The sequence below is a fragment of the Pseudorca crassidens genome, chromosome 11 (genome assembly GCF_039906515.1).
Source record: "Pseudorca crassidens isolate mPseCra1 chromosome 11, mPseCra1.hap1, whole genome shotgun sequence".
In the NCBI taxonomy this organism is placed as follows: Eukaryota; Metazoa; Chordata; class Mammalia; order Artiodactyla; family Delphinidae; genus Pseudorca; species Pseudorca crassidens.
Genome location: NC_090306.1, coordinates 63,224,283 through 63,241,811, shown reverse-complemented (window position 1 = coordinate 63,241,811; position 17,529 = coordinate 63,224,283). Strand labels below are relative to the sequence as shown.

Here is a 17,529-nt window from a genome sequence, read left to right as displayed (position 1 = left end):
TCAGCTTAGGGGAAAAGAGTTAATTAGACTGTTGTCACCTCCCTTTATTATCTGGGTCCCTCCAGATTTTCCTGAGACTGAGAAGCTCAACAATTATAGCAGCTTAGTATCCTCTGGATCTTACTTTCCTATAATTATTTATGTCTCCAATCCCCAGTTGCCACTCCCCAGCTGCTTCTTTGTTCTTCTTTCTGCTTGGGGACAAAATGGGTGACAGGCATATCCAGACTTCCCCTCTTGGTATATCAGCATCTATCACTAATGAATAGTGTCACTCTTTCTTGCTAAGCCTGCATACGTTTGGCAAATATTCAGAACAACACTCCAGGACGTCAGTACTAATCAGGGCTGGCACAGTTTGGTGCAGACACTTATATTAACTCTCTCACTACTCACTTCAATGCCTTTGGGGCTTGCTTTCTTGAACAACAGAGGCTGGGAGCCCACGAGCTGCATTTTCCAAACATCCTTTTAACTGGGGTTCAGGCATGGGAATTAGGTTCTGCTAAGCAGATGGGCCTGCATGAAATGTGGATGAGGAAATAAACAGCATGAAGTAGCTGTTGCATGTGGGTCTCCCGTGGCAGCTGTGGTAGAGTTTCCAGTTCCTACTGTAGGGGCAATGGCATGTTTTTCCATTGGAATAGCCTCATGGTATGATTGGGCATTTTTCCTGGATATGTTGTCCTTCATGTATCTCTCCCAGAAATGAAGTGCCCAGACTGAAAGGCCATCCTAACAATTCTGTTATGTGATTTCCACTAACCACTGCCTTAGTGAATAAACCAGCTAGATTAATTTCAATTGTCTGACACTAAGAACTATGATCTATACAAAGTTGAAATGTACTTTTTATCTCTGTCAATTAATAATGTGTTTGTAAGAGAACACCCAACAAACAGTGGTTTAAACATGGGGCTTATTTTGCACATGGTGCTCAAGGATGTCAACCAGAAACTATCTTCAGCATGTAATTTTCTACTGCATTGTTGTAAGATGCATCCCTATTTAGTCTGCACACCAGGTAGGAGGGAAGGGTGGATCAAAGCTTTCTTCTAACATTCTTTCATTTGAGAAACGATGTCATCCCCAGGGACTACTGTTGACATTGCAGTGGCTAGAACTGTGTGACATGCCCTCCCTAAAGCATAGAGGCTGGTATTTCATTATCCTGTTTTTATAAGAGACAGGCAAGGAAGTGGAGATCAGAAATTGTGTTGAGGGAGACATATTACAGTGTTTGCCACACCATCATTGCTTTAGTTGCTGTTGTCACCTAAGACTCCTCTGATAAGCTCTTACCAAAGCCTCCTCACATATTTAGATGAAATAGTTAGTTATCAACTGGATGAAATTAAACATACCAAAAGGCTCATCTGTTCAAAAGTGACTTCCCCCAAATCTTGTCATCAAATGTAAATTTTCTACTTCTGGAGTCACATATTTGGATTACGATATTTGCCAACCAGAGAACATATGCTAGACTGCCTATGTATTATTCAGTGATAGCAACTCAAAAACCCATCACCACTCATTATCTTGTTACTACAGACAAGATTATTAAATGGACAGGGATATTTTCATGCAAAACAGAGCAGAATGGAAGCTTTATGAGAAAGGTAGGCCTGGGTAGACCATAAGGCAGCATGAGCAATTGGATAACAGGGATGACAAAGTAAACTAAAGAGGAAAACAAGTACAACTAAGCTTCTCCTACACAGATCTGATGGGATTGACATCTTTCTGTTCATTTCTTCTACCTGAAATCCATAGGAGCAGCACTTCACTTCCATATAATCATACTAAGACGTAACCAGTTACCGGCTACTCCAATTATGAAGGACCAAAGTCCCACATCCTAAACCTTTTTGCTATGTCTTAATATTCTTGAGGTCTGGCTTAAGTTTATGTTCAATATTCCAATTCTATAATTCTGTGGTATTTGCTGCTTATTTAAAGATATGAATTAAAAATGTAGACCTACAGACCCCTGCATTTAATTTCTACAGAAATTTTTGTTTTGACTTCCATAAAATATTAAAATTTAGTAGAGAAATATTGATTTCAAGTTTCATTTTTTAAAAGATTTATAATTTACTAGGACCAAATTGGATGATTTGTACTTAATGTTTATTCATATAAATCAACATGTAGTCACCCTCCTCACTTAGCAATGACAAAATAAATAATAAAATTGGTATCTACCAACTTAATCATTGCTAGAACCAATTTTTAATTTGAATTTGTTTTTTTTCTTAGTCATTCATGCACAATTAATAATTCTTGAATCGCTCAATCCTAAAAAGGTTTGACAGATGTTGCACATAGAAACAGGTTTGTTTTCCAAATTGCATTTTCTGCACTACTCTTTTTCATTACTCAGAATATTTGCATAAAAATAGTATCAAATTAAACAAGTTGCCAATTTCATTTTAGTGGATCTGAAATGCTCTTGAAATTATTACAAGTCAACAAAATGTAAACTTGCTTGCTTTAGCATATACATATTGAACAGCAAACACGTCCAACTTTCTTCCCAGTGATACCTCTGTTAAATTATGCTTTATTCTACTACTCCATAAAAGAACCATAAAATATTGCTTAAAAACTACCTCAACTAACTTTTAAGTTAGTTTCTGCAAGTGCAAAACAGAAGCATTTGATTTCATGAAGCTTAAAGTGAACTTCTAGTACATTTAGGCCACTCCATCTCTCTGAGCATCACTGTGCAAAATCATTTTCAGGTTAAGTATAAGCTTTGCAAAGAGTAGTCACCTGAAAACATAATAAGAATGTAACCAAGATTGTTTTTATAGCTTCCATTTTAAAATTTCTTCAGTCCTATAATTTTTCATTTGGTTTTCTATATAGCAGCCATTAACGCTTCAGGATTGTCTCTGAACGATGCTTATTTATTCTTGTTAATATGTTATCATTCTATTTCTTTATCCATTTTCATCCACCAAATATTCAGGCTAATGGAGACTGAAATGTGTTGGGAAGCTATTTTTCTCAATTTGCTTATGAGGTAGATTTTACTTTTGAAAGTATTACCATTTTTCCCATTTTACTATCATTCTTATTAAAATAGTTACCGATATTGTAGTAAAAATGACAGACTGCTTAACTTTAGGATTTTTAATGGAGAAATAAAAATTTAGTCACATTATATTCTCGAAGTTTCGACTTCTAAGTTCAACTTACATTTTTTCCCTCTCCATTGTCATCATCGCAGCTTTAGTCACCTAAAGCCTGGGTTTTGCAGCCTCCTTTCTGCTTCTTTTAAAACCTCCAATTTCTCTCCTCTCCAATAGGATCTGCACAAAATTTACAAAATTATCTTATTAAAAACAGTTCTATTACTCTGACTAAAATCTATAAAAACCCTACTTATTTCCTGCCATATCTATTGTAAAATAATAGTTTCCGTGGTTTTTATCCACCTCTCTGTATTTTCCCTGCTAAGGTATAGGTCTGATATGGATGTGCTGGTGATTCCTTAATTTTTTAAAACTCATCTGTTATTTTTTATTTTCATTTTTCAAGGTCAGAAACATTATATCACAAAGTTATCTTGATTATGAAAATATTTTCAATTCCTTACCCTTTCATTTATTCCTTTCACAGGTATTGATTTCTCCAAGTATTTCTGACTTCAGGTAACAAACACTGCTTTTCTACTTTTTTCAGATTTATTAAGATATAATTGACAAATAACATTGTATAAGTTCAAGGTGCACAATGTGATGATGATACATGTATATATTGTGAATGTTTACCACAGTGAGGTTAGTTAACACATCCTTAACCTCACGTAATTACCATTTTGTGTTGTTGTCCTCATGGTGAGAACATTAAAGTTTTATTCTCATAGCAACTTTCAAGTATACAGGGTTGTTAACTAAAGCCACCATGCTGAACCTTAGATCCTGAAACTTACTCATCTTATAATGGAAAGTTTGTAAACTTTGACCAACATCTCCCCATTCTCCCCCACCTTCAGTCCCTGGCAACCACCATTCTAACTTCATGTCCATGAGTTCAATGTTTTTAGATTCCACATATATGTGAGATCACACAGGATTTGGCTTTCTCTATTTGACTTAATTCACTGAACATAATGCCCTCAAGACCATCTGTGTTGTCACAAATAGCAGATTTACTTCTTTGTTATGGCTGAATAATGATAATAATAATAATAAGAAGGATGAATTTAGGTAGATAGATAGATAGATGTCACATTTTCTTTCATCCTTTGACAGACACTTAAGTTGTTTCCATGTCTTGGCTATTGTGAATAATGCTGCAATGAACATTGGAGTGCAGATATCTCTTTGAGATAGTGATTTCATTTCCTTTGACTACATACTTAGAAGTAGGATTACTGGATCATATGGTAGTTCTAGTCTTAGTTTTTTGAGGAACCTCCATACTGTTTTCCATAGTGGCTGCCCCAGTTCACATTCCCACCAACAGTGCACGAGGGTTCCCTTTTCTCCACATCCTCACCAACACTGGTTATTTGTTGTCTTTTTGATAATTGCCATTTAACAGGTGTGAGGTGATACTTCATCGTGGTTTTGATTTGTGTTTCCCTGATGATTAGTGATGTTGAACATCTTTTCAAGTACTTCTTGGCCATTTATATGTTTTCTTTGAAGAAATGTATATTCAGGTCTTCTGACAATTTTTAAATCAAATTGTTCGCATTTTTGCTGTTGAGTTGTAAGAGTTTCGTTTATATTTTGGATATTAACTCTTTATCAGACACATGGTTTGCAAAAATTTTCTCCCATTCCACTGGTTGCCTTTTCATTTTGTTGATTTCTTTGTGTGTGTGTGTGTGTGTGTGTGCGTGCAAAAACTTGTTATTTTGATGTAGTCTCACTTGTTGAATTTTGCTTTTGTTGCTTTTGCTTTTGTTGATATAGTCAAAACATCATTGCCAAGACAAATGTCGAGGAGCTTTTTTCAATGTTTGCTTCCAGGAGTTTTACAGGTTCAAGTCTTACATTTAAGTCTTTAATCCATTTGGAGTTAATTTTTATGAATGCTGTAAGATAAGGGTCCAGTTTCATTCTTTTGATGTGAATATCCAATTTTTCTAACACCATTATTGAAGCGGCTGTCCTCTCCCTACTGAGTATTCTTGGCTCCTTGTCAAATATTAGGTGAACATATATGTGAGGATTTATTTTGGGACTCTCAGTCCTGTTCCATTGGTTTATGTGTCCGGGAGCATATTTTGACCCTGGATATGGTGGTACAGGTGCGTGTGGCAGCTCTCAGTCCAGGTGTCAAGATGTCAGCTCACAGCACTAGGATCCACAGCATTGACATGCATGGTCCTTTGTGAGCACTGTGAGTCGCCCCACAGTGGCTACTATGGCTGTTGGACTCTCAGCAGCACCTCATAATCTAGCAGCTACAGACCAGAGCAGGCAGGGGTAGTGGCCAGAACCAGTGCTATGCACATATTTGGCTGCAGAGCCAGCTCCAGATGCCTTTGTAGTGGCAGAGGCCTGTAGCAGGCAAACACGAAGTAGTGGGGGTCAAGGTCAACTGCAGGTGTTCTTAAAGGTCCATCAATGGATGAATGGATAAAGAAAATTTGAGATATATATACATAAATTCTGCCATAATTTTATTATTATGAGTATTATTCAGTCATTTTGGTGTACAACGTAATGTCAGAATACAGAAAAACATCATCCTAATCTTTGATATTTCAATATGCCATATGCTTTATTTACAAGAATACAATGTTACATTAAGAGTGTGAACTCTGGAGCCTGACAAGTTATGATAAAATCCTTTATCTGTTATTTATTAGTAGTAGTATCACCCTGGGCAGGTGACCTCATCCCTTGGTATTTCAGTCCTCTCAACAGTAAAACGGGGTCAGCAACATTGCCTACTTAAAGTGTTGTATCAGATACATGCAAAGCCTATAGAACAGTGACTTGTATACATATGTGCTATACAAAAGGTAAGCTATTACTATTTTTATTATCATCATCATCATCATCAGTGGGTATATATTTTCTTGTCTTGTGTGATGACTCCATAGCATTTGAAAAGAACGATTCAGTACTTCCTTCCCCTGCCTTGGTGATTAAGGAAGCACATGTTTTTGTGAAGGCCGCTGAGCCATCGCAGAGGGAGAGCTGCTACAGAGTATCTCCTGGACCTGTGGTGTACTGTGTGCATGAAAAATAAACGTGTTCTTTTATGTTACTAAGATCTGGAAGTTGATCTTACTATATCATAACTTAGCGTTTCTGACTAATAAATGTTGGCAAGTCAATATACCTTGTTAAAAATTGGCTACAGTCTTCACCAATTTCTAGTTATGTGGTCTTGGAAACTTCTCCATTGCCTCAATTTTGATCTGTAGAAAATAAGTGAGACTATTATTTATTGTAAAGGATTATTGTGAGAGTAAAGAAATATAAACTTTATAAATTGCCTCACATGTATTAACCCCTCAGTAATTAGTATTACTATTTTAAAATTTGTAATTAAAAAACCCCAAATATATTAGGGGAACTTTTGATAACTGGTTAATATTGAGAGTCTAGCTAAAACTTTTTTAGACATACTACCTTATCTGTAGCTGGTGGGAGTTGGTGGGGCTGTAAAGTGGAATAGTTTCTATGGAGGAAAATTAGACAATATTTTTTCAGAATTAAAAATGATCATACCTGCTAACCCAGCATTTCCACTTGTGGGTATTTGTTCTTCACGTAAACACAAATATGTATGAAAATGCCTATGTACATAGATATTCATTGAAATATTGTTTGTGATAGCAAAAGAAGGAAAAATAAACCTAACTAGTTAGCAATAAGGAATTGGTTAAGTAAAGAATAATAAATTCATACTCTGAAATACTATCAGGCAATTTTTAAAATGAAGTGATCCATAATATGGAAAGATCTCTAAGATATACTGTTGGGTAAAAAGTGTAAGATGTGGAGAAGGTTTAATGTGTTTCTACTCATGTAAACAGAAGATGTATATGCATAGAATGTCTAGGGAGAACAGAAGGATGAACAAACAACTGGTAACACTATCTTTGGGAAAAGGAGTTATGTTTTGGGAGAAATAGTTGAATGAAAGATGTATTTTTCATTGTATTTTTTAAATAGTTTTTTTTCACTTTTACAATGCAAATAATATAAAGTAGACAAAAGGAAAGATGATGCACCAGGCATACTTTTGTCATTATACTGTCACTAAAGGGTTGTTTATGGGTAAATGAATTGAGTGACATTGAAATGAGTTTTTTTGATACACTCGAGTGTTACTTTTATATACAGAAAAAGCAATTTAGAAAAATTATTTTTAAGACTAAATATTAAAATTAAAATATATTTCCCTCCTGCTTTAAGCTTATTTTACAAATTTTTAATTCTATTCATAAGTTTAGCAGATTTTGATAATTATTTCTAAGGAGGATTTAAATAATGTGTACTCCTGTTTCTAAATTTAATCATGCATCCTCGAACTTTAAGCAGTCTTCTATTATTATATTAGATTTATTTTTCAAATACTTGTTGTCTATGATAAAAATATTTCTAAGTATTTAAAACATTCTTATAAGTCTAATAGATTAAACTTATATCACTATTTAAAAATTAGTAAGGCTTCAGCTTAGACACTAATCTAAATCAATTACTCAATTATACATTTTTAAATTGTCTTTTAAAAGACTGTCACTCTAATAGCCAAACTGTCTTAAACAATATAAGGCAAGAATGCTAATGATTGTATGAGGTAGAATCTTGAGTAAGGTGGGTATTGATTTTACACGTGCAGAGCAGTTAAGAAACTTGACTAAGTTAATATAACTAAATAATAGCAAAATAGGATCGAGGTTTGTCTGATTCCAATTTCCTATAACCTTCACACTATGTTACCTGCTTTACCACATGCTAGAGACTAGCAAAAAAGAATTTTATTAACTCATGTATTTAAAAGTTCAAGAAGTAGGGCTGGCTTCTAGTGTAGTTGGATATTGGGGCTCAAAAGATAACTTCATTATCCAGTTTTACCCTCATACTCTTGCAGCTTTGCTTTTTCGTGTGTTAGCTCCATTTTTAGCTGCAGAAACAAGTCTTATATTTACCTACCATCTAATCAAATGCTGGTATTTCATTTTTCTGAAATTCTCCAGCAAAGACCTTATCATATCCTATTTCTCCATTTTTACAATAGCTGCATCCCTGAAATATAACAACTAGCCAGGGAAATAAGATATACTGATTCCCTTAGCTAAAGCAAGACCAACCTTAATGTGAGGTTCTATTTTAACAAATCATGTGGATCAAGAGTGACAAATAGGTGAGGCAAATGTGAGGAGAAAATCTGTTATTGTTAAAGGAAATTCTGAAGTGAATCCTGCCCTTTCTGCATCTACTAGGCTTGTTATTTGAAGACTTTAGAATTCCAGAATCACCTATTAAAGTTGAAATGTCTACTTTTAACTTAATTAACCAATACCTTTAGTGTGATCTGGGGAAAGGAGGGGAGAGTGGCCTGTATTTTGGCAACACAAGCTTTCCAGAGTAAATGGCCGCTGATTGGCAGATAGCCGGTATGAAGAATCATAGTGAGAATTGTACCAAGAGTAGATAGAGAGTATTGGACAAAAGATGCAATAAAAAGTGACACTTCCCTTAGCGGTTATCAGAGCCCCAGTTAAGCTGCTAGGTATTTGTTCAAGGCTAGGAGACTTAGACACTAATAAGAGGAAGTTGTTACACCAGTGTAAGAGGAATTGAACCATGTGGCATGTTGTTAAGATAGACAGTAAGGGCAGGGTTCTTAGTACCAGAATTCTATGAGGCAATGACTAAGACTTGGCTGGACACCAATACAGGAGTCACGGCTAGAGTAGTGAGAGCAGATTTCATAACAGGCAAGAACATTTGCTTTTAATTTAAGTTTCTTCTGCCTAAGGTCAGAATTAGTTCTGATAAAAATGGCTCCTGGAAACTGGCCTCAGACTTGAAAAAATAAACTTTGGAGAAGTGGGACCTGAAAGCTTCCAATCAAGGCACCATGTGTCCTCAGGATTCTTCTCTAGGTCCCTTCTTTTAGAACACAGCTTGCCTTCATTTTCCCAAATATTATGTCTTATATTTTTTGTCCTGGGGATTTTTTCCAGCTTTATTGAAATAAAATTGGCAAAAAAAAATAATAGTAACATTGTATAAGTTTAAGATGTATAATATGATTACTTGATATATTGTGAAATGATAAGGTTAGTTGACACATCCATCACTTGATATAGTTACAATTTTTGTGTGTGTGGTGAGAATATTTGATTTACTCTCTTAGCAAATGTCAAGTATACAATACAGTATTGTTAATGATAGTTACCATGATGTACATTAAAGCCTCAGAACTTATTCATCTTACACCTGAAAGTTTGTACTTTTTGACCAACATCGCCCCATTTCTCTCACCCCTGGCCCCTGGCAACCACTAACCTACTCTCTGTTTCTGTGATTTCAGCTTTTTTACGTTCCACATATGTGAGATCATACAATATTGGTCTTGTTCTGTCTGACTTATTTCACTTAACCTAATGCCCTGAAGAAGATTCATCCATGCTGTCACAAATGGCAGGATTTCCTTCTTTTTCATGACTGAATAATATTCCATTAGATATATTTAATATATATAAATATTTTTGCACATATTTATTTATAGCTAGTAAGATCATCTTCTGTTAAATAATAAGGCACCATTCATATATATATATATGATGTGCACACAAAGAAGCAAAGGGAGGGACTTCCGTGGTGATGCAGTGGTTAAGATTCCAAGTTCCCAATGCAGGAAGCCCTAGTTCGATCCTTAGTCAGGGAACTAGATCCCACATGCGTGCCATAACTAAAGAGCCAGCACTAAGGAACCCGCGAGCTGTAACTAAGGAGACTGCCTGACACAACTAAGACCCAGTGCAACCAAATAAATAAATAAGTGAAATATTCAAAAAACCCAAAAACTAAGTAGCTGTAGAATTCACAAATTTTGCTCTTAAGAAACAGATTGTGACTTTCAATAATAAATATTTATTTAAGAAAAAGAGAAGCAAAGGGAGCTGAAGTGTACATTAGTATCTGGTAAGGGAGTTTATGTGGCAGCAACTTTACTAGAAAACTAGACTATACATGTTATTTTAGATGGAACTTTTTGTCTGTGATCTTTGGTAGAAAAAAGTCTCTTTAGGTTTCTTCACTATAAAAATGTTGCATTAGTTTAAAAAATAATATTCATATGTATTTTCTTTATCCATTCATTTGTCACTAGACAGGTTGTTTCCATGTCTTGGCTATTGTGAATAATGCTGCAATGAACTTGGGGGTGTATATATCTTTTCTAGTTAGTGTTTTTTTTTTTGTTTTCTTTGAGTAAATACCTGCAAGTGGAATTGCTGGATCACATGCTAGTTCTATTTTTAATTTTTTTTAGAAACTGCCATACTGTTTTCCATAGTGGCTGAACCAATTTAAATTCTAGCAGTGCACAAGGGTTCCTTTTTCTCCACATCCTTGCCAACACATGTTATCTCTTGTTTTTTTGATAATAGCCATTCTGACAGGTATGAGGTGGTATCCCAATGTGATTTTGATTTGCACTTCCCTGATGATTAATGATGTTAAGTATCTTTCATGTATTTCTTGGCCAGTTGTAAATCTTCTTTGGAAAAATGTCTATTCAAGTCCTTTGCCTGTCCTAAGGATTTAAATAATCAATTGAATGTATAGGTTTGTGTTAATGTGCTTTTGTGCAACTTACCTTTTTTAGGGATTAGTTTAGGCAACCATAGATCAAGGGAATAACACTGGTGTTAAGTAGTTAATTATCAGGATGGTAGAAACATTGATATATAACCTAAATACAAGGAAATCCTTGGTCATACACAAATTAGTTTAAAAGCAATTTAGATACCTATCCATTGCTGAAGGTAATGAGGCTAACTGTATTCTTTCTTTAAAAAAATTCTTGGTCAAATTTGCAGATAGAGCCTGGAGCATCTTATCATAGCAGAAAATGAGGAAATGACATAAGGGGGAAAAAAACCCACAATGATAGTGACAAGATATATCAAAGGGTCACAGGAGCTAACTGAAAGAGCTCCTGATGGGCAAACTTGGAATAATTCAGATAACAAAGTAAAGAATACAGACATGAGACAAAGATGCAACTAGGTATAATGGAAAGAGTATTAGATTTGTAACTGGGCAGTACAGTTCTTGTCTTAAATGTGCCATTTCATAGAGCATAACTTCTTTACCTCTCAAAGACTAACTTTCGTAGATGATTCACTTTAGAAGAGACCTTTTCCCATTGCTCTAGCTTCCATAAAATGGGTCTTTTTCCCTGTACACTCCTTGCCTCTTATCCTGTCCTTACTTCTTGTGGCAATGGAATGAGTTTCCTTGATGGTAGGTGAGAGTCATTAATTTATGATTCTTGATTGAATGGGGATAACCTAGAAATGGTTCTAAATGGGAGGTATTTGTTGTTCTATCCTTTCTTTTCTACTCTGGACCAACGTGAAACAGCTGAACAATGGCTGAAGCATTTGCTGTTTGGGCAACATGTTCTCTTGGGATTCAGTATTTTTCTATCTTCTTTACTGAGACTTTGTTTAAAGAGATCACCAGCACACTATATATAAACTTAAGATTCTGCCTTCTAATTTCTGAGAAAATTAGTTCTTCCAGTTTTATAAACTCTCTAGAAGAGTGGAGTGTGTGATTTGATTGTTCTACAACCAGCTAGGAAGTGAGTAGTCCCATTTGGGCTTCACACTATGTCTTCCATACTAGTTTTTATCAAACATATAGGAGATGTTTTGATTTACCTTCTGCCTTTGACTTAGTGCTCAATTGGTTCCAAACTTAGATGGGAAAAGGGAGGTGTTATTTGCTGAGACTCTCAAACCAACCTCAGCATTTCATAAAACCAAATAAAATAATTTATGCTCTGGTAGCTTGAAAATAATAAATCATCATATAAATGTAACTTGTTATCATAGTAAAATGGAAGCTTTTGAAACTAACAGCCATAAGTGTTGTACTTCTATGTAAAAAATATTGTTACAACTTCTGTTACTACCCAAAATAATAATGAAATTCTCAGCTTGTTTAAAGTTCGTGGCAATCTTGCTTAGCTTTATAGGGTGGACTCTTACACATTCCTAATTGCCAATTATTTCCCTCTCTTTTTGCCCTCTCTTTTTTTACACGTTCAATATAAAAACCATGCTTTTAATTAACTTCTGCTCAGTAAATAGGTATTAAGATGCACACTTTGTGCTTCAGAACCACAATTAAAGCTGTAGGGTTAGTTTTTGCAACGTTATTCTAATTAAAATACTTTTAGCTGTATTTGGCATGCATTAAAATGTCAAGTAATTGACAGCCCGTAAGTGAAAAATTGATCCAATTATCAAGCCAGCTAGAAATTTTTTTCTTTTTTCAACTGCAAAGATTTATTATGGCCATTAGAATTACAGATGTTTATATGTTTGCTTTTAGTAATTGGAATTCATTTAACTTTGCCATGCCCTCGGTGTTGTTTCTGCTCTTCAGTGGGATATGCGATTCTTCAATCTTTGAAGTGCACATTTAGAGAAAGCCTCCCAATTCTCTCTTCACATGGAGGAGATAATCATGCTTTCACTGGAGTTTAGGGAATAGATTTTTCTTTTCATGTCTCCAGATGGTCCTTTTAGTAATGAATCACAGAGGAACATAGCTTATCCTAAGATATGGCTTCTCTACAACATCTTATTTTTTAAATTAATGATATAAATCTTTAACAAATTACTTAATTTAAGATATGCAAATAGAGTAAAACAAAAGAAAATATAATAAATGTTAACTTCTAATTGCAACTATTTGGTCAGTCTCTCCTGCAAAGTAATAAAAATATTTAATCCTCTCAATAAAAGCCAGCCCCAAACGCTCCAAAATATCAATTCTATATAGGCTTGAAAGGTGTTTAATTTAGAATGATTATTAATAAAGCAGAAAAGAAAAAGATGGGGAGGATTAATATTTATTCAGTTAGTTATATTGAGTTATTGGACTAGTACTGTGGGGAAGCAATACATATTATTTTTTAAGAATCTTCATCAGTAAATATTAGCCAACTAGGAAAAACGTCACTGCAGAGTATAGGTTGTAGGTATTAAATTTGTTTGTACCTGGATCTAATAACTGTAACTGGAATAAATATCAAACTGATTCATTTGTTATGGATGCCATAGACATATTATTCCACCGAGGGCATTTTAATAGATATATCTAAATCCTAAACAAGCCTTCCCTTACCCAAGACTTCATAATAACATGTGTCTCTTTAAAGTAAATGCAAAGTTCCCAGCTTAGTACTCAGTGTCTTTTATCACTAGACCCTGGTACCTCCACTAATTTCGCCATATTCCTGGAAATCCTGATCTAGGCCACCCAGCAACATCCAACACATCTTGATCAATAATCCCACTTCTTTGCTTTTTCCTTTCTTATTTTCTTATTTCCCAGTAGTCTTCACTCTACCTATACAAAAGTTCCAGGAAGACCAGGCTAAAACTTACTTTCACCAAGACCATACCTTCATGAACCTATCCCAGAAATAAAATTCTTCTAATTCTAAATTCTGCAGTAGTCTTACAGTTTTTGCTTCACTATAAGAAAGGTATTTAGAGTCAGTTCTCATTTCATGGTAGTTACGTTCTGTAAAGTCACTGCAAATATGAATCATTGCTTCTTGGTGAAATAAAGGTGAATAAAGAGAGGTCTGGAAGCCTCTTGTCATTACAGTTTTCTTAACTGATCAATAGGTAATCTTGTTTTATGTGTGCTTCTATTTCAAGACATCTTATTTAATATACATTGTTGATTCATTAACATTGAGCTCCTGGAAAACAACACTATACCTCATGAGTGAATGAAGCATCTAACACCTATTTTTCATAAGGCACATCACAGCCTTCTTGGACTTAAGAACACTGGATAACACTTCAGCATTAGGCTTGGGGGTCATTTTAAACAGCAAAATCGCCAAGAAAAAGCACAAAAGTGTGAAAAATGTGGCGCTAAATAGAGCATGAAAAGAACACATTTTACAGTATGAAAGCTGAAATAAGATTTCAGGGAGAAACCTTATTTGACCTCAGCTGAGACCATGTGCATGGGGCAACTCAATTTTTTGCTACACTGAGCATGTGCATGTCCATGAATGGAATGACTGTGAAAACCCTGGAGTATTGATTTTAGGGTTGCAAATAAATTTAAATCGGTGAATTCATAATAATGGAATCATGGAATTCATAAATAATGAGGATCAACTGCATATTTCTTTACACCATCTTTTTTATTTTTTTTTTTTGGTACGCGGGCCTCTCACTGCCGTGGCCTCTCCCGTTGCGGAGCACAGGCTCGGGACGCGCAGGCTCAGCGGCCATGGCTCACGGGCCCAGCCGCTCCGTGGCATGTGGGATCTTCCCGGACCGGGGCACGAACTCGTGTCCCCTGCATCGGCAGGCGGACTCTCAACCACTGCGGCACCAGGGAAGCCCTCTTACACCATCTTGTCTTCAGAATTACATCCTCCCCCCAATTCTGATGATCCATTGTAATACATTTAATGACACTTGCTGAATGTGAAAATAAATGTTACTTTGACACAAATAGTATCATACATGGGATACTGCTATACAAATTAATTTGATTATGTAATCTCTGTCCTTACCTGGAAACATGGATTTAAAGTGCTCTGAGCAGTTTTTTTAAGAACTTTAAAAAGTAAATATAGGGGCTTCCCTGGTGGCGCAGTGGTTGAGAGTCCGCCTGCCGATGCAGGGGACACGGGTTCGTGCCCCTGTCCGGGAAGATCCCACATGCCGCGAAGCGGCTGGGCCCGTGAGCCATGGTCGCTGAGCCTGCGCGTCCGGAGCCTGCGCTCCGCAACGGGAGAGGCCACAACAGTGAGAGGCCCGCGTACCGCAAAATAATAATAATAATAATTTATTATGCCACATTCAAATTTGGCAAAAATAAATAAAACAAAATGCTCTCTTGTATCCTGTTTCATTAATTCACCTATTTAGATTGTTCACCAAGAGGATTCATTGCTTCCCTTAGGTAATTAATATATAGTACAATCTAAGGACCCTAGTAGAATATCCCCCAACCTCCTGTATTATGCTGATATTAGCAATAGCTGGTTTGTTTTATAACAGGTATAAAAATGAAGCTGATTGCTTTTTAATTTCTTCTCTGTCCATTGGGAGGAGCCATTGCCCTTTAGGAATAGAAGAAAGTGCGGTTACATAGAAAGTTGTCTCTTTGTTTTTTATTTTCATCTGTTAACTGACCTTTGTGGCTCTGGATCAAATTTTACTCTAGGAAACATGGGTGTTTTAGTAATGTCTGTATTATTACTAACTCTATTCATAATAAACAACTCCACAAAGCAGGTCCTTTTCAGTGGAGGGTGCCTAACACAATGCATGCACAATTTAACAACTTTAGAAATAAAAGAGCTACGTTGATTTTAATGGGTTTGGCTTTGTTTTTTGTTTGTTCGCTTGTTTTGTTTTGTTTTGTTTTAAAGAATAACAGAAAAAAGAAAAAAAAATAACAGAGTAAAATGTGTACTGGAAAACTGTACAACAAATTGGTCTTTAAGCTTTATGTAACTCTTTTTCAGCTTTCAGATACTTCTTCACCTCTAAATATTTAAGCATTAAATATGTTCTTCTCTAGAATTTTTTTTAAAAAACCTTTAAATATTTGCTTAGTTGCAAGGATTAAACTGCAAATACGAATTATCTGAGAATCAATCATATACTTAATGATTGTGCAAAATGTGAAAATACTAAATTTAGTTTGATGTACTGAAATACTATACAATTAGAAATTGAGCATTGTATTTGATATGCTTGCTTAGGAATTGATCTTTTGATCTTTTTCTCGAAAACTATTTATTAATTGGAAAACATGATGCAAAGGAGTAGGCAGTGGGGCTTAAAGCATGGACACTGAACAGAGCCAATACACAATACATTTTTTTAAATGAATTCAGCTTACAAACATCAAAATACTAAGACCCAAGTTCTTTCAGGAATTTAAAGGCAGAATAATTTATTAGGGATAAATATATACATTTGGGAATCAACAACACAGAAATCATATTGAAAGTCACTCAATTGAATGAGACCTCTAGTGAGAGCATTTAGATAAAGCACATGACAAGAAGACAGTCAATGATTGAAGCTTGGGACAGGCAAGGCTTAGAGGCTGAGCAGAGGCTGTGAAGGCGTGACCACTGAGAGAAGAAAACCAGGAATATGTGGTTTCCCAGAAGACAAGGTAATAGAGTATCTGATGAAGGATTTGATGGAAAGTAATATAAAAATCACAGTCCTGGTTTCTGGACTGGCATGGAAGGACCTTGGAAATCATCACTCCCATCCTCAAGACAAGAAAAAAGCTGATTGAAGTGAAAGTCTACAATTTTTCTTAGATCCAGAGAACAGAGGTCATAGGGCAAACAGCTGCTCTAAAATTGTAGACAGACGAGTGAATACCTAAACAGAAACCCTGGGGCATAAACCACTTCTAGAGCCAGTACTCCGGTAATAAAACAAACTGTAATTGACAATATTCAGGACTTTCCTGGTGGTGCAGTGGTTGAGAGTCCGCCTGCCGATGCAGGGGACACGGGTTCGTGCCGCGGTCCGGGAAGATCCCACATGCTGCAGAGCGGCTGGGCCCGTGAGCCATGGCCGCTGAACCTGCGCGTCCAGAGCCTGTGCTCCGCAACGGGAGAGGCCACAACAGTGAAAAACTGTTTATAGCAATTCATGCCTTTACATCAGAATACTTTTTATTAATCGAAGTGTTCAAATTCATCATTTTTGTTTTGTACTTCATTATTTTTATTGGTCCTTTTCAGTTCCTAATAATAAATTTTAAAATAACAAAAAAAAATCCTTTACAAATGTCCAAACAAGGAGTCTGCAACTTCTCATTATTGTCTTGAAACTTTCAAAATAGTCTTTACAAATGGCAGTTGAAATTGAGTATTACCAACTCTTAACATGAGCCTAAAAATGTCTCTGGTCACTTCAATGCCAACTTCCTGAGAGAGGAAGTCAGGGTGGGAAGATGTAATGGTCTTAACCAATTGCAGTTAAAATATCCTACTTTTGCAAGTTTTACAATAATACTTGGTCATATGAATACATTGTTAGGAATCTTCCCATTGTCTTAGACAGTAACTGTTCAAGTAAGGAGCACAGTTCAGTTTTAAATTTACTTTCACTCAAGAGTGTTTAATTCACCCGATTCTGTCACCATTTCATTGTTTTTCCCATAGATTGTTTGTAGGTTCATAAAGCCTAGGTAAAATCTTTCTACGTGCTTACTTTAGAAGAACATTATAGGAAAGAACTACCAGATCTAGCTCCATCTATTTCTCCCCCACCCCACCCCCAAG

General features: G+C 35.7%; 1 long non-coding RNA gene across 1 annotated transcript in view; it reads right to left on the bottom strand.

Annotated features, from left to right (window-relative positions):
- Positions 1-17,529, bottom strand: part of LOC137202875 (uncharacterized) — a 140,825-nt gene that overhangs the window by 24,994 nt on the left and 98,302 nt on the right. The window contains exon 2 of the long non-coding RNA XR_010932811.1: positions 3,205-3,317. This is a non-coding gene — a long non-coding RNA (uncharacterized lncRNA). The remainder of the gene's footprint in view (positions 1-3,204; positions 3,318-17,529) is intronic.